The 19,494-nt window shown below is 33.0% G+C and overlaps 1 protein-coding gene across 2 annotated transcripts in view; it reads right to left on the reverse strand.

Annotated features, from left to right (window-relative positions):
• Positions 1-19,494, reverse strand: part of Dh44-R2 (Diuretic hormone 44 receptor 2) — a 96,465-nt gene that overhangs the window by 22,471 nt on the left and 54,500 nt on the right. Inside the window, exon 2 of one of the 2 annotated variants that reach the window (XM_064436538.1) lies at positions 17,475-17,517. The exons of the other annotated variant lie outside the window; for it this stretch is intronic. The gene's annotated coding sequence lies outside the window, so the exon portion shown is untranslated. The remainder of the gene's footprint in view (positions 1-17,474; positions 17,518-19,494) is intronic. 2 annotated transcript variants of the gene reach the window in all.

A 19,494-nucleotide genomic window follows, 5' to 3' on the forward strand; every position in this document is an offset into this window, starting at 1 on the left:
TTGTAATATTTTACGTGATCTCAGTGATGAGTTCCGGCTTCCTTTTCTATGATTCTCTTTTGCGAGTTGAAATATCAGAACATGATATTGCACTATAAGAATTAATATATAAATGACAACAATAAAATCGAACAGTAAAAATATATGAAATAGTACATCTATTGTGTTAATGTTTTAGCGCTTTTTTATTTTTTCTAAGATTTACTTTTTTTATTAAATTTTTTAATGTGGCCAGTTATTTTACATGACAGAATAGCTATCCAACTGAGGTTGGGAACATAACTATTCATTCGCGAGACTAACATTTAAAATATCTAATAATAAAACCATTATTACAAACTATGCATACAGCGCTTTTATGATCAAAATATTATGATATACTGCAGCAATCACAAAATGAAGAGCGCCATTAAAGTGTCTTTGCTTTTTAACGAGTAAACACAGATAATTAATTAGCTGCCAGTACTGGGAAATAGATGAAAATTATTTAAAAAGAAAACATATATGAAGTATTTATATATATCATATTTTACTAATCCAGATGAAGCAAACCCAAAAACCTGACTCGAATAAATAAAAAAAGGATTTTCCATATTTAAAACTATAAATCTCTTGAACACGATATGTAAGATTTATGTATATCATATTCATGAGATTTATTGCTTAATATATATTACCAATTTAGATGTGAAATCTATTTTTAAATGAAAAATTTGATAAAATTTTTCTTTTCAAATTTCGGACGAAGCCCGGGCCTATTAGGTTATTAGTAATAAATAAACGATAATCATAATAATAGTGGCATTATTGTTATGATTAATTATCGTTATTTATTTATTATGGATAGTCTTTTTTCAGCACCAGTTCATCTTGATCAATATTTATCAGAAGTCGAAATTTCAAAGAAAAATAATAAACTTCTTTATTTTCTAAATCCGTCAAAAATTGAGTAACCTGAATCTAATTTAAATTTTACTTAAATAGAAATATTTTTAATATTATCAATCAATTTGCAATTTGTTCTTCTTACCCTTTAGGGTGCCGTACAAAAGAAAAAACTCAATCCTTCGTGCGTCTGTCTAATCTACAGGACCAAATCATGGGGTAAATCAGGTAATGAAAACAGCCTTATTATATCAAAAAAGGACTCGTTATAAAAATAGTGTTGTTATTATTGTAATAAATATCAGATTATTGTAATAAATATTAGATTTGATTAAAAAAAAACAGTTTTTAATGGAATAGGTTATGCAATTTTTGTCCGAAATTAAACACAACATAATCTTTAGAAATGAAAAAAGCAATTAAATTTCAGTCCATTTTTCCATTAAGTACGTACCTACAACGGTTCATTTCTGAGAAGAAAAAATACGTTTTTTTTGGAACAAAGTGAATATTTAAACAAATAATGGTTCTTTTATCTGCTGGGCTTTTGAAATCATTTTCAACAAGTAGTCTCATTTGTTGACTAATTAAATGTCATTGAGTACGAGTGAATATTTTGACATTTAAAAATACTACTAATACTAAAATGCTTAGTAGATCTAAAATATTATGGCACTGGTGGTCCGTCCCGGCTTCGCTCGGTTAAAACCATAAGAACCAAAAATCTATATACATAAATTTTTGGTACTTATGTACTTTTGTACTTTTCCGTCTAATAAATGATTCTTCTTCTCTTTTCATACCAACTTTGTAATTCAAGTATTATATAACTACGAGTAAATAATACGGGAGGAATACTAACTAATTAATAAGGGAGGAATATTTGGAAATTTGTCCTATACTACTATGCTTACAGGATAATTTTAAAAATGTTGATGAAAAACAAAAAAAGCCTTCATTTTAAAACAGCAATTAAACGTCGTTCACAAGTCGTGGCTTTATAAATCGATGCAATAGCAAGATTCGCGCAAATTGTCGGCCGTGCCGAGTTTCCGCTCGTTTGTGTCATTTCCGGACGAACGCTTCAGTCCGATTTGTTTCCGATGGAAAAAATTACAGCGTTATATGTGTGGGTGGGTATAGTATTAACCGATTTCGTCTGAATGTCTCTCTCAACCACGCATATTCCCGGTTTGCATTTTCGGCTGTGACACTCCGGAGTCGGGTCGTCTGGAAATAAACTTTAAATTTTAAATATTTATATAGTGAATTTGCTACCGGCCTGCCTGTCGCTAAACCTCTTTGGCTAAATGTATGCTGCTGGCTTTATATCTTTATGTATATCTTTATATCTTTGTACGACATCCCCGGAAGGATATGGAGTGGGCGTAATCTAAGACGGGTAGACTATTCATTCGTATTTCAACTATTTGTCGCACACATTCAATCGAAAAAAAAATGCTCCATTAATCCATTTTTGGATGTATATGCAAAAATAATTGGTTTGGTCCTATTTATTTATTATGAAAACAGACGGACAACGAAGTGATCCTATAAGGGTTCCGTTTTTACCTTTTGAGATATGGAGCTCTTACAATCACAGAGTTTTCTCTGTGATTAAAAATTGAACTATCTATGTATTATATAGTGTTAACAGTAATGAATAAACTGGCCAAGTATCTGTCAATTGGTATAAATTTTGAAAGCGATAATCCATATAGTGTGTTGTGTATTGGTTTAATCTCAAATACACTAGTGTGTTGTCCGAAGTTTCAGACAAACTTAATCCCCATCAATTGTTTAATCAAATCCCATGGCGTAAATACTTGATTACTTCACAAAACTTGCCGAGTGGTGAGTGTTAGGACTTAATATAATATGAATTCGGTTTTCACTTCGTAAACTAATTCCATTACATCCCACACCTGGGAGCCATTTGGCATTAAGTCATCCGTGAACTGAAGGGGAATATTTTCATATGACATTTTCGTGGAAATGTTATATTCACACGGTTACAAAGAACAGATGTACGTAAATAATTGTGAGTGTGCTGTTGATTTTTAAAAGGGCAGATATATGAGTAATGGAAAGGTGCAGACCATATTATGTTTGTAACTTGAGTTAATTTTTTCACCAACAGATTATGCATTATTTTTTACTGGCTGTTTTGTATAACTTTTCCTTTTTTAATTAGTTATTTTTAAATAGTTTATTTTACATTAGATCTACTAATAATAATTATGTGTAATTTTTTTATGTTACTTACATAGCTTTATTAAATCCATATTTACAATGAATTAAAGAAAAATGGAAACTAATAAAAAATAACAAACTATTTAAAAAGGGTAAGAATTATGTACAAATATTATATATACAATTATTAATTGATTGATTGATAATTGAAAAAATCCATATAATATTATTTTTTAAGATTCACTTACAATATTATTTAGCTGGGCGTATGCGGCGTGTTTTGTAAGTCTTTCTTTCAATTGAGCGTTTTCACGATTACTTCCACTTTAAGGTTAATATATAAGTCTGTGATTTCCACTGTAGCAGTCGTGGAAATAATCTCAAGGTTTCTGCTTTCCTTCTGTATAGTATCTTATACTATTGAGTTTGAAAGCCAGCTTCAGCTAATGACATATTTCAATTTAGTGGGGCCTGATTGAATTGGTCAGACTGTTGCTAAGCACCTACTTCTACTGACCTCCCTGACTTATTTTAATAATAAGACACTAGCTTTTGCCCGCGGCTTCGCCCGCGTAAATTTCATAGTAAAATCTCGGTAGCAAGATCCTTTTTATATTTAATTAAGTTGACGTTTCAACGACTTTGCAGTCGCTGTGATTACAGTCAGACCAAATATAATTTTAAATTAGCCATCTCTTGATATTACAAAATGTTAGTTACAATTAAACAAAAGCCATATATGCCGTTTCAACAAAAGCCATATAACCACAATTCATAAATCACTTAATGAACACCATCACTTCCCCGGAGATCACACGAGCAGCGAGATCAAAGGCTTCACGACCCTCGCTAATAATGGCTATGTACATGGAATTAATCATAGTGGAACTGTTAATTTGTGTAAGTTCAGGGTGACTCGTTTGATTAAGAAATTAAATTTCTGTCGATACTGAATTATTAATTCTATTGTGTTAAATATGACCACTCCATATCCTTTCATGGATGTCGTACAAGGCGACTAAGGGGTACACACCTTAGACAGCTGATAGGCAACAATTGCATTCCCATGAAGGGGTGACGACAGGCAGGCGGCCGGTTGTAAAACCGCAGCTGGGCTTCGCGGCTTCACAATCCTTAAATGAACCGGGAACATGCAGAAAAGACAGAGAGAGAGAGACTAGCAGGTTAGTTTTGTCCTTGAGGATTTGGGATTCCTTTATGTGTATGCAATTATATTTTTTTTCAGGAATAATTTAAGGTTTGGGTGTGTCGTGGCATTGTTATCGGGTCTACGACACAAGTTTCAGGTTTGACGTGGGTGGTAATCAATCTAATTTATGTTAATAAATATACATATTTATTAACTTATCTGGAAACGTAGTAGTGAACAGCACTCCACCCGCGACTTCTTCTGTCATAAGCAAAACCTCTAGCCTTTGTTACTTTGGTTTTGTCTAAATTTGATAATCGGTTCAAAAATTTTCAGTATATTTCGTTATAAACAAATAATTTCTATTTATAATTTTATTATGAAGTGTGGACGAGTAAAACTTACTAATAAAAATACACGACTAGAAAATAAAACAAACAGGAAAGACAAATGGATAGGTAAAACTGAAACGAATAAAAGAGCAATGTTTACGGAAATCCCAGTTAAGCTGGGTTTGCTAAGCTATCTGTTTCAACAAAGATAAATTACGTGCCGGCTCGCCTTTCACAAGTTACGGCAGTGGTCTTCTATTTATTACTGACTGTGGAATAGAGGTGAATGATGGGATTGCTTTACTGTCCGTCCGTCCGCCGCGGCCGCGCTATCATGACATCTTTTTATATTTAAACAGAGGCAAGAATTAGTATTAGTATCCAATCCTATAACAATTGTTTGTTACCTCATCATAACGTCTTCCCCCAGCCTTGTTTCTTCTCACGGCCAATTTCACGCATTAGGATTTTCAGCACATGACTTAATCTTTGCGTCATTCAGGTTGCGTCCTCCCAAGCATAGACACAGAGTTGTTATGGTTCGTGATTTTCGTGCAATCCTGGAGGAACAGTTTAAGGCAGATTTTGCCGTATCCGACTGGAATGATGTGCTGTCTGCATCTGATGTGGATTCCAAGATCCAATTGTTTAATACTTTTATTTTGCGTCTTTTTGATAAACATGCTCCTTTACATCCGGTTCGGGTTAAGCATGCTCCTGCTCCATGGCTTTCGGAAGAAATCAAATTATTCATGGCTAGAAGAGACCGCGCTAAACTAAAATTGAGGCAGTGCCCTTCTGAAGAAAATCGTGCCAATTACGTTTGTCTACGCAACCTGTGCAATAAAAAGTGTAGGGAGGCGAAGCGAAAGTACATTCATTCGCATGTTCTGAATTGTCCCTCCAACAAAGTATGGAACTTCTTAAGGAGCTTAGGTTTAGGTAAACAAAAAACTGGTTGTGACTCTGTGTTTGATGTTAACGACTTAAACAAACATTTCTGTACTCCTCCTTCTTCTCTTTCCTCCACAACTAAGCAGGCAACCTTGGATGGCATCTCTGCTAAACCTTTCTCTAATTCTCCTCTATTCTGCATTAATAACATATCGAGTGATGAAGTTGTCAAATTCATCAACTCCATTAAGTCCAAAGCAGTAGGCAATGATGGTATATGTTTGGAGATGATCAAACCTATTGCTTTGCTTATTGCCCCATTAATTACTAACATAATAAACTGTTCAATTTCTTCTGGTGTTTTCCCATCCGCCTGGAAGCTCGGCCATATAATTCCCCTTCCTAAAAAACTTAATCCATCTAGCCCTTGTGACCTTCGTCCTATCTCCATCCTTCCTTTACTTTCCAAAATCATCGAGCATCATGTTCATCAGCAACTGAGTTCCCATCTTTCTTGCTTCAACCACTTGAGCGCCTTTCAATCTGGTTTTAGGAATGGTCATAGCACCACTACTGCGCTGGTTAAGATCACGGATGATATTCGGGCAAATATTGATAAGAAATTTCTGACTGTCCTTGTTCTTTTAGACTTTACCAGTGCATTCAACACTGTGGATTTCGACATTCTTATCGCCCTCTTGAATAAGTTGAATTTTTCTCCTTTATCCCTTAGTTGGTTTAAGTCTTATTTGACCGGACGTCGTCAATGTGTTCTACTTAATGACTGTTTATCGGACTGGTATGATCTCTCTGCCGGTGTTCCTCAGGGTGGCATACTTTCTCCTGTTCTTTTCTCGATTTTTATTAATGGCATCACGAATTCTCTCTCCTCAAAATTTCATTTATACGCTGATGACCTTCAAGTATACTCAGCTGCCCCGTTAGAAAACATTCAGGACGCTTTCTCCACCATTAATTCGGACTTGAATAAAATTGCGACTTGGTCTCATCAGTTCGGGCTTTTAGTTAACGCCGGAAAATCTCAGGCCATTGTTATAGGTAGTCCTTTTTATATTCATAAATTTAAAGATCTGGTGGTGCCCGATCTTGTTCTTGACAACAAAACCATTCCTTTATCTCCTTTTGTTAAGAATCTAGGCATCATCATGGACGAGACGCTTTCTTGGACCCAGCACATTGATGAGATTAGCCGCAAAATTTTTGCTTCACTTCATGCTCTTCGCCGGTTGCAGTTTTTTCTTCCCACTGTCACTAAAACTCTCCTTATTCAATCTCTTCTTATTCCTCTTCTTGACTACTCTGATGTTGCCTTCTTGGATGTCACGGAGGAGCAGTATGATAGGCTGGAACGATTGCAGAATCAGGGCATTCGCTTTATTTTCGGTCTTCGCAAATTTGACCATGTTTCTGACTTTCGTCGTCAGTTAAATTGGCTGCCCATCCGCCTTCGCCATAACTTACATATTCTTTCTCTTCTGTACAATGTTCTTTTTAACCCGTCTTTCCCTGAATATCTTCATGAAAAATTCTCTTTCCGTGATGTTGATAGCCGCTTACGGTCTTGTAATGTTCCTAAGTTACAAATTCCTTCTTGTGCATCTCGGACCTTTGCTCTCTCATTCTCTGTGCGTGCTGCGAAACTGTGGAACAGTCTTCCTCTTGAAATAAAGGTGGCTCCCTCACTTGCCTCTTTTAAATCCCAGCTGAAGGGACACTTTGAACAGGCCTCAGATATTTGAGTGTTATAATTAATTATTTATATTAGTATTTATATATGGTTTTATTATATTTTAATTATTTTGTTTTTGTACTTATTGTGTGTAGTTTTAATAAAGTATACTTATTTAAGTTTTCATTGCTTGTTGATACTTGATGTTTCGTGTACTTCTTTTTTCTTCACTTTGCACGTTTATCTTATGCTACCTTACTTTGTGTGTTGATTTTTTTTCCTTTCAAATACTTGGTTGACTGGAAGAAATCCCTTTCTGGGATAAGTCCGCCTTTGTACGCGTTCTTTCTTTATTTCACTGCTTTCTTTGTATGTGTTTTCTTCGTGCAATAAAGAGTTTACAAACAAACAAACAAACAACAATGGTCTATAACAATCCTTGACAATTGACATGACATTTATAGTCATAAACTTTGATATTTTACGAACAGGATATTTCCATATCTTGATTTTTGAAATTATATGAAATAATTTTTATTATTTTAATATTAAATAGGTGCAATACATAACTTAGTGACGTCAAATTATATAGCCAAGTCTAACCACAGAGTTCCAAATAAATATGTTCCCAGGTGAAGGTTTGACTATAAAAATAGTAAATATTTTACGTCAGGATAGATATGTTCGACGGAAATCTTTAAATTATACGTGTTCGAATTTTACGGCTTTTTCATAAAACGTTGAAACGACCGCGCAGCTTCGTCCTATATTATGCAGAATATACTGCATATAAAGCAACCCTTCACATAATTCATCTTTAATGCTAATGAACCCTTTTTAGAATTCAACTTCAAACTAAACACATATTTTATGAGTACTTTAAAGAACCCAGAAATCAAGACCTACAATGAGATTGAAAAAAATATTTGTTCCTATTTTTGCTGGATATTGTAAAAGATTTTTATATATTATGGCAACATTGTTCGCTCTCTTCTCTTACGACTGTGAATCCGTAACTATTGTTTCTTCAATAAAAAAAAACAAAAAACTAAATATTTTTGTTATTTATCAACATACATATTAGTACCAATTAATGTGTTTAACAATGGTACTTTATAATCGAACATCACGGTAATGTTTTTTTAAATAAGTAATATTTTATTTAAGGCAACTTTCATCAAAATTTCTGTATTAATTATTTGTAACTCTGTCTACTAAAAGGAGCCTGAATGCCGCACTACAGGAAAACCTACAGAGAACTCAGAACTCTGTGCATTTTCGTTGAATTTTGGAGATTTGATATGTGGTTGATTGCACATAGGTGTCTGTCTAAGACATCGTCAAAAATCGGACATAACAGACAGTAAAGAGCGGCTGCTCCATTTCGTAACCTATACTTTATAGGTACTTCAGATGTGCACTAGCAGCGTGAACTAATATGCCATAAAATGTCTAGACTATTCTATTACTTTATCTTGTTGCACGCAGTGGTAATAATGTGCTTAATTTAAAAAGAAGTAAAATAAGTATTACTTTTTGTTACATTTTTTAATCCACTCTTGTTCCCGGTAATATTCAGCCCAAGTTCAGCCTAAAGAATTTCAGTTACGTTCTCATGAGGAACCACGTAAAACGAAATAAACTTTATACATTGTTACTAAATATATATTTTTATAAGACTCTCCTATTGGTTTACTAGATGATTGAAAATGTCAATAAAGTCCATAATAAAGATTTAATGAAATCTCCAATAATTATTTCTTACCGCTACCCGGCAGGAATACCTCAGAGTAATTCATGTAAGCATGGGCTTACTCGTCCCGGGCGAGGAATTTAATATGTTCTCAGGTTAACCTTAATTGAACCGTTAACAATGAGATTTGCTTAGGAGCCAAAGGTTGGGAGCGAGCGAGCGCCTTTTGAAGGTTTGAATAAGTTTAAGAATTTCTTTCATTGTTAAAAATTTTAACCTGAGTTACTGAACTTAGGATTGAATATTTTATTACTCTCTTATATGAGTGCTTTCTCGGTTGCTTCCTTTGATAAGCGTTAGAGAGGGTTCGGTCCTGGGAAGAAAATATTTAATATTCAATAGAGCGTTTGTAGATTTGCCATCGCAAAGAAGAAGAAGCATCGGAGCCAAGGGTCTCTACTTTTTGTCTACATTGCGCGATCTATAGTTTTGTGATTACGAATATGTACATATTAAACTATTAATGAACCTGGTTTATTTGCCGAATGTTTAAAACCGCAAGAGAATTATTTTGGAAATAATCGAGGCTATTATATATCAAAACACAAAAATATTTTCCCGTTATAATTTCATACTATTTTACGAAATATTAAAAATAATGGTATATATTGATTTACGTAAAATATATAGTTCATGAATTACAGTGCCATAAAATTATTGTGTTAAGTTTTTAAAATACTATTATGCATTTAATTTTTATGTCCGAAATAACTTATTTAACTAGATCTTGTATTCGGTTAAGATCACATGAAAATAAATTTTGGCTAAGCTTGACCCAAAGATTTCAATTTCTCTCTCGACTCGCAATAGTACACATATCTAGCGAGTCGTATCGTAAGGACATAGTACAATACAAATAAAATGTATCTTACGAAAATGTGATGGGGTAGGTCATTTTTTTAGATCTAAGTTGCGATTTAGTTTATAATATATGGGTATTTGTATGAGTATTTTATAACTGTAATAGGTAACCAAAGAGAATATAACCAGAATATACCCATACAATAAGGTTTTAAATGGATTTTTACACGATAATACCACCAACAAAGACTTAGACAAGAAATGAATTAGAATTAAAATAACTAGGAATTTGCGAATAAACACAATGTCAATCAATAATTGAAATAAAATAAAATATTTCTTTTTCATAGTTCGATGCCAGTATTAGGTAATTACAATGTTGTAAGTAACAAAAACACGATTTTGTCATCACATTAAAAGTACCTACTTAGATTGACTACATCAAGTTATTAAATATAGTACGAATGCACTTAGTTGTGAAGCTTCAGTTAATATAATAGGCGATTCCCGGACTATAGACGCGGAACTAATTTAATCTTATGGTCTAGAGTGTAGCCGAGCGAGCGCGTCGTATTATAATCTTATCAGTGACGTCAGCTGAGACCAGTGAAAGTAGGTTGCACCGTTAACTTTAACGTGCGCAGAAATACGGCATTTTGTCTAAACGAAAGCGGCGCGCCGGTTAAAATCAACGTCAAATTTGACGGTGCAAGTGACCTTCAATATAATATGCATTGCACTTGCTGGGGGACAATATTTGCTTGATATATTACAAATTCACTTAAAATTAGACAATTATTGTGAATGTGACAATTGTAATATGATGCTTTTATTTTTAAACTAGGCCTTTTTATTTTCGTCTATTCTTACTCATGCCCGTGTATGGGATGGGTTATTTATATCAAAATTTTATTTAGTTTCAACTGTCCCCATGTTTGTTTGTTTATATGTAATCTTGCTAGTTAAATTTAGCCTACTTCCACTAGTCATAATAATTTAAAATGTTCCACGTCGCTTCTGATTTCATGACAAAGTATTATTATGATATCTATGCATGACCGATGATGCGCCCAGGATTGGCTTCCAACGAGGGAACTCCTTCTCTAAAGGTACTGCACGGATATAATGTTTTTCTCATGCGTTGAATGCAACAAGATCAATGTCGCAAATATCTGTTCAAAGGCTTGTGGCGAAACAAATGTTCTCGTGGGAAATTTACGCAGGCGAAGCCACGGGCAAAAGCTAGTTGTTAATAGTGAAGTTTCTAGAAGAAGCTATACAAATGTAGTGTTGAGAATATAGTGTGCATTATCTACTTAAATTCTTCTATAATATATAATTTGAAATCTTATACACTTTGATTTTAGAGTCATGTGCATTTAATTTCTTTAAAATATTTTCCCGTTATAACATATGTACTGCTATGGATATTTTCGGTGATAAATGTAGTCAAAATAATAGAAACTACATCAAATACGATTCTAAATCTAAATAACCCAATAACTCGACGCTCGTATTGATCTATGATCATAACTCATAGTATTGTAGATTACAAATCTAATAAAGCATAGATCAAAGGCTCCATTTAGATTTAACTGTTGAATTAAATTGGTCTGTTTACTTCAAATTGGAATCTCATTGTCAGTTATTGGACTGAATTCGCATCAAATTTATATCAGATGAAATTTTTATGCCGAATTGGGTATAAAAGAAAACGAATCCAATTGTTTTTCTTTCAATGATCGCAACTTTTTCCATTAGGAGTGAGAAATTGTAGCCATTCGGTAGGTCTGTCTTTATTTAATCAGATTGTTTTATATCAAGTAACTACTATAAACCCTTAGATATCTAAAACGAAAACCCTTCTCTCATATAAATCTACTATTCATCCTAATACTATCTTATCCTATAATATTACCTATATTGTTATTACTTATATTGTAAATGGGAAAGTAAGTTTGTTTGTTACTTATTGACGCTTTATCTTCTCAATCAATCTTCTTGAAATTTTGCAGACATCATGTAATACGAAGGAGGATATTGGGCCAAAAAACGCACGATTCCCGAAGGACAAATTACCCTCGGAAATCGTGCCTTTTTCCGTGGACGAAGCCGAGCGAAAGCTGAAAATGAAAATGAAAAATGTATTTATTTGTAAATAACTGTTACATGACATGTTGTGCACTGACACCCACTGTAGGTTCCCCTATATTCTTCATTCTTATCTTTATAAGTATAGTGGGCTTCTGCGTTATACGATGGTAAGCATGTTAGCGATCTATTGAATGTCAATTTTACCAACAAGCTAAATTAAATTCCTTCAAGTTTCGCGATTCTTGGCTCTGTCTGCCCCGTAACGGATAAAAAATGATATATAAGTATTTATACTTTATACGTATATAGACGTATAAAGTATAAATACTTCGTACTACTATCTTCAGAACACAAGTTATAGCTATCTACTTCGGCAAACACTTATTCCAATTGCGGGTTAATTTTAGCTAGTGATAATTTGATTCGCAATCAACTGCCGTGGTTCACTATTGTGAGGTTGAAAACCCGTGTAATTTCCATTCGAACTTCGCCTTTAAAGTTCTGAGTAAGGTATAAGGACATTCATTTACAGAGCACATACGTTCAAAGGCATAGTTAAGTGAAACCACTACGCGTATGATTTATTGGCACGAGTAAGCGTATGCGATAACAAATTCATCTTCTTATTTAAGAGGTTCTTATCGGTGGAGTATATGCCACACCTCTTTATCCTCCGGTTTGTTTTAAGGTCTTTCTTTCTCTTTCTATTAATAAATTAGAAAACAAATATACAACCACAAAATAAAGAAGTGGATAAATGGGATACATTAAACTATAATTTTAATTCTTATTATGTCAATAATTTGGAATCAATAAATTACACAAGGATACTGATATTTAAAACTCAGTAGTTCAACTATTTATGTAGGCATATAATGCAGTATTAACCTCCAATTGTAATCTCATATTTCTGTTATCATGTTTTGTAGCATAATATCACCATTCACCATGGATTGGATTAATAGAATCAAATGAAATCACTAAACTTGAGACCTACGAGTAGTAGACTGTAATTATAAGCTCAAACAAATGTTTTTGTACAAAAATAATTCTTTTTTGTTTTATTGACATTTTTGACACAAGCTTTTATTGTTGTCAGAGAATTTTTTTCAATCCGTGATTAAAAGGCTATGTCCGTGCAAAAAACTTGAGGAGTTCCCTTGTCGGGAGCCATTTCTGGGGTACACCACCAGATCCTGCTTATCATAATAATGCATTATCATCCAAACTTAACGTGTTTACAAAATTTTAGGTACTGCAAGTTAAATCAAAGCTTGTAAAATCAGGAAGCAGAAACAAACACATCACCTTTGGCTCCATAAATCATTTGACGTTGGCTGTATGTCGTAAATCATTGGGACACTCAGGGTGCGTCTTATTCAAAAAGTTTGGACATTTATGGCTGGACATCTCTCCAATATTTGCATAAATTTTGGCCATAGCACCCGATTTTCGTGGAAAACTTCTGAAATGCTAAACTAGGTATTTTTTCAGGCCTGTTTGTGTTTATTAGTAAAGTTGAAACTAGGGAAATTATTTTTTTTTTCTAGATGTAATTTCTACCTTTTCATTGGTTAATAATCATAAGTCTTACTATCTATTTATAAAATTATTGTCCGTAATAACACATTTTTTCAGTGATGAAATTGCTTATATTTTCCTATAAATAGCCGTTTAAACATAACCTAGATAGAAAATTTAAACTACAAATAGAAAACAATATTTACGTTCAAAGGCTTTTGTTTGTAGAAGTTACCTTCCATAATTAGAAACACAAAATTGGAACATGGGAGGAAAAATATGAAATTAAATTTATGTTATTTAATTTGGGACTCGTTCCACAATGTTACGAAAAATGGTAGCTCTCGTAAGTAATATACTCTCCAAGTTATGAACGGCGAAGGAATTAGAAAAAAAATTAAATAGTGTTCTTTAAACTTTTGCGCTTTGAACACATAACTACATAATTAAAAGTCCCGTTAATATAATGTAGGTACTTGAAAATATGTTCATACTTGGTAATGTTCAAAAGAACGTGATGAATTGAGAACTTCCTCCTTTTTTAAGTCGGTTAAAAATAGAACAGGAGCAATATATATAATTTTATGTAGTTAAATATTAATGATTGATTGAAACTGTAGTAAATCCAGTTTATTTATGAAGTTTAAATATTTTGTGTTTTAAAACAAAGGCACTGAATTATTTATAGAGACCTAGTACAAATAAACTCTCTCTCTCACTCGAATCCGAGCGTGTTTCCGGTTGTTCCACATCCGTCTCTTCAACTATCTATAACATAAAAATTAAAAACATTTTTTTCTATCAAAACAAACATTTTCAACTGAGGTCCCGGCTTTGTTCGGGCAAAAATATATCAAAATTATACATCTAAACTCTCCTCAGGAATCACACTATCTATATGTAAAAACCGCATGAAAAATCTGTGCAGTAGTTTTTGAGTATATCGCGAACAGACAGACGCGGCAAAGGACTTTGTTTAATAATAAGTAAGAATAAGGATTTTTACATTGTTTTTAGATTGTATACTATAATTATTTGAAAGCTAAAACTCAAGGAACTGTAAATATTCCACAGATACATTGGATAAATTGATTTTATCCGCCGCCATGCCAAACACAAAGTTTACCCGGCTTTCAATCGTTGGAGGAAAAACTTTTAATACTTGTCGGCCGTTTTATACTTGTATAGTTGTCTACGTTTACTATAAATTGCATTTTAATGTTATGAAACTTTTTTCATATGAAATATTTGTATAATTCAATATTATTAAGTGGATTAGTACAACTTTTTCAGTTCCCAAGAGAGTAAATTATATTCGGAAGGGAGCCGACAACAAGCGACATCGAAGTGAAAAGTGTAAAATAGTGACTGACGGCTAATTTGTCAGTATTATCGGACTCGAGAGCAATACGTGTGGATATTTGTGCTAATTAGCGAAATTGATTAGTGGTGGCGAACGAAATATAGACTCTTAGTTTTTATCCAAATCATCGAACCGCTATGTCGTAACATTTGGTACGACCTACTCGTAATACTATTTCTTCCCAGCCTTATAGCGACGGAGCCCAGAGACCACTTCCTACGTTATCTCGGTCGGAATGGCTGTTCAAAATGTGTTCGGATCAGTATATAGCCAATCTGATAGCTCTGTCGTTAGCCTCATTTAAAAACTAAGTAAAACTATCTAATGATAAATTCTATGGCTTTTGTATTGACTTGAGCAAATTTATGTTACAAAAATCCCCAGTTTTTCTATATACTGTAATAAACTAAATATAATAATGTAAATAAACAATACATATTGGTTTTCCATTATCTTGGATTTATATCCAAAGTATTATAACGTTAAGTTATTATTCCAATGTCGGTGATTTAGAGGAGGCAGGTCGCCTGCGAACCTGTTTGTTCAGGATTTGTATAAGCTATGGCTTCTTTTGGGAAATATAAACAAATATCATATTTTACGACAACATTAAACAACCATATTAAACCCTTATTTTAATTACCTAAGGGGAGTTTTATGTGGATTCTGTTATTTGTACATGTAGTAGGTAAGTTGTAATGTTTCAAAAACCTTAACAGATTTAAGTACTTAAAAAAACGTTAGCTGAAATATAAAATTTCTGGTAATAAACAAAGTAAACCTATGATGGTTATGACAAAATATACTTTACATCCTTATTATTGTCATAAGATAACAGAGTTTCAGCACTATAGACTTTCACGCTAACTTTAACCCACGCGCCGTCGTCGTTAAGACAAAATGGCTTAAATTGCGTTTTTCTGTATTTTTTTTTCTGGATTTTGTGCTTGCAAAGTTGTTCTCCGGCAGCTAAATGTGGTCATCATTTCTGTTCAGTAATATAAATAATACCCGATTAATTAGGCATACATTTACGGCACACGGGTGCCAATTACGACATTGTACTAATAGATTTGAAAGCTTGCTGCACTAAACTATACTAAGAGGCTATTAATTGACATAGCCACATTATCCACCTGGGAACATGGATAAATGTAATGTATGAACAAATACCTATAAATCCCATGGAATAGATGTATTTCCTCTATCACTACATAGTATAAAACAAAGACTAATTGCACTGTCTGTCTGTCTCTATAAGCTTACATCCTTAAATCTACGTAAGGGGTTTTTTAATAAGTCGATGAGGACGGTGTAAAATTTATTATGATATTACCTGAGACTCCAGAGAAGGGATAACTCCAGAGCAAGAGATAAATATACTTAATTCTATCATTAATTTCCATATATTAATAGGCTTTTGTAAAGAGGTGGATGGCAAAGAAAGTAAAAGTAAGAGAGTATTGAACGAAATGGCAAGTGACAGATATAATTGGAAGGAGTTGACATATTGTGCCGACCTCACAAGAGTGGGACAAGAATAGACATTTGAAAAAAAAATACAATACTGCTCAGAATAGCTCCGAGTGCACTGTCAATTTATGTTCGATAATAAAATATGAACCCTTTTCCTATTCACTCATACGTTCAAGAAAAGGATGGAACGCAATTTCCAACAGGATATGCCCAGGAATAAGCGATAAGTCTTAAATCATTTCGCTCGAATTAATCTTCAAAGACGAACTTTCTTGTGTTATATTGTCTGAGTAAGCACGGCTGTAGATGTGCCAAATTAAGTGTGCTAATGCCGGAAAATTGATATGCAATCATCGCTTCGGAGATTTGTGGATCGTTCATGCAGATTTAGCATATTTTTTGTTTTACAGAGTTCAAAAATTAGTATGTCTGAAGTGTTGATTTCTCCATTCTAAACTTCTTAAATTATTTTGGTGTGTAATCCACAACTTGTCTGTGACTCTGTGTCGGGTGTTACAAAGTAAACACCGTGCAAATTAATATTATCCTTTGCCCGACACTACATATGTCATAAAATGTTTATTAAAAAAGTTTTGATAGGATTAATAAGCCACAAACCACGACCTCGACTCCGATAGGATATGAGTGATGTGTGTACCAGAAGTTTGTATAAATGGATGCTGTGTATTACATGAATACCGGAAACGTGACTCTCTACAGTAATATTCTGCCTGACAGTTTGGCAAATTTATTAGTTTTTTCAATTTAGTTTTTGTGATTAGGATATTATAATATTTCATTTATTGATTATTCTTGTGTTTCAAATTTCAGTTACCACAGATAAGAATGGTATGTACTTAAATTAAATTGAAAAGCTGTCACGACTGCCATTTTATAAAGACATTGAAAATTTAGTAGTTGTGTTATAAATATTTTTATTAAAGTCGTGAAAAGTGCTAGTCACATGACTTCAAAACGGTGGTTCTTAGCAGTGGAGTCGCAGTGGTAGGTTTGAATCCTACTCGTGCCACAGGAGTTTGTATACCATTCTGACTCATAGTCGTCACTTGCTTCCGGTAAAAGAAAACATCGTGAGGAAACTTGCACGTTGGTGGACAGTTTAGTTCACTAGTGCGTATGTGACTATTTGGCACTAGATGGCGGTAGACAGTCGTAAAAGTCATGTTGAATACAATGTGACATCAGTGTTAGCAATAACACACTCTATATTATGAATGAATGACTTCAGACAAGCTTTTTTTGATAGTAAAAATATAATATAACCATTTAACTACAATCATATTAAATAATGTTTGGCTTACTTTTATTTATTCCGTAAATGATATATATTATTGCAGAATAAACCTGTAACAATAAAAACAAATTTGATTATTTAGTTTACGAGACTCATAAATAATAAAAATAAAGTCCCTTTGAGACTATTTATTTGTTTAATTTGGAATAGAAAAAGTACTTTTATCTGAATGAAGTCGTGTTTATTCAAATCTATTACTTTACAAAACCATTGACGCACAAAATTGTATAATTTGAATCGTAAAGCATGCAAATAATTCTGTAAATATGTTTAGCTAGTTGCTATTATTACCTTATAAATAAGATCAAAAATATATTTTATTGAGGGACTATATTTTGTTTAGGTACATGTCACTAGATGGTGATATCTAGTGACATGTAAACAAAATATACTCCTATACACGATTAAACAGGTATATATATACATACTATAACAAAATACAACCTAAGATATAGATTAATAAGATTAGAATATATATATATATATCTTAGGTTGTATTTTACTACATATAAAATACAACCTAAGACATATCAACCTAAAGGCATATCAACGGCATACCCGGACGGGGCAGGCACGTGATAGTAATAAGAATAGTTAGGAAAAAATGTATGGAACGTTCCAATTAAAAACCACAAGCACGGTAAATGCGCGAATTGGAACGTATAAATATGTATTTATGGTATGTTGAATGCATCATAAATTTGTCTCACAATTACATAATTGACAACAAATTCCAAGTCACTTTAATTACATACTCCTGTCTATATAACATTATGTTGTTCCCCTAGAGAAATTGTTTTCAAATAGTTGTGGTCGTCGCATTGTTTGTCAATAACCACCCTAAACCTATGTAAATGGCAAATTGAGATGTCAATCCGTGTCAATCACCTAGATACTGGCACAATTCCGATAGATTCAAATTCATCAACAGGGGCTCGTCAATATTCAAATTAGGCTGTTACATAATTTCCATGTTGAATTAGCAAATGGTTGATATTGAAGTGTAATACTCGCTAATAATTAAGTATTATATTCATGGTATGTTAAAGATTGTCATAAATTTTCTCACAGTTATATCATTAACAATTAACAACAAATACCAAGTCAATTTAATTCCTAACAACACTTTAACAAATAAGTATTACATAGCCATTGATTCCTACTGCTATACCAAACCATGAACTGGGGTACCACAAAATGTATGTGACTTCTGAAAAATGTATTGAAGCTACTGTTGGTCTACTGGAAGAAATTTCTAAAGAAATGAAGTACATTTGTACTTAGGTTTCTATTTGTAAGTTTTATATTTACACAGTTATGTATGTGTACATAACTAAATAAATAAATAAAATACTTCGCTTGCAAGACAGAGCGTAAAACTAATAATAAAACAACTGTTACTTATGCAATATAAACCGTAACAATAAACGAATTTATTGTTATCATAAACCATTCCCTAGCTATTATGAAAACATTTCGTATGTACCTAATACTGAAATAATGAAAAAACATAAGTATGTGACATAGGTATGTAAACATATTTAGATAGTATGGGAATCCCATCCCATCCTACTAATATTATAAAAGTGAAAGTTTGTATGTTTATTACTTCATCACGTTTAAATAGCTGGGCCAATTTTTAGGAAATTTGGTATTGAGGTAGTTGATACTTTGGATTAAAACATAAGGCACTTTTTATCCCAAAAAGGCCACGATTTTAGTAGGATTTAGTCGAAAAGCCAATGACAAGACAATGGCGCCCTATAAAGTAGATGGCGCTTCTGTGCATAAAAAACGTAAGTATTTTTTAATAATTACTCGGGGAAGACAGCGCGGTGCAGAAATTTTCTAAATAAATATAGATTATTCTCTTCGTGTCGCGTAAATCCGAACTAAAATATGGGCAGGTTGTACTTCACTCGTAATCAAAGGATTACTACGAATTTCGTACCCATAATAAATGTATGTTTTCCGTTAATCCTAAATTATTCTAATTTTGTTTTGCTTGAAAGTAAACTAAAAATGCT

This window comes from Plodia interpunctella, chromosome 18 (assembly GCF_027563975.2).
Source record: "Plodia interpunctella isolate USDA-ARS_2022_Savannah chromosome 18, ilPloInte3.2, whole genome shotgun sequence".
NCBI classification, from domain to species: Eukaryota; Metazoa; Arthropoda; class Insecta; order Lepidoptera; family Pyralidae; genus Plodia; species Plodia interpunctella.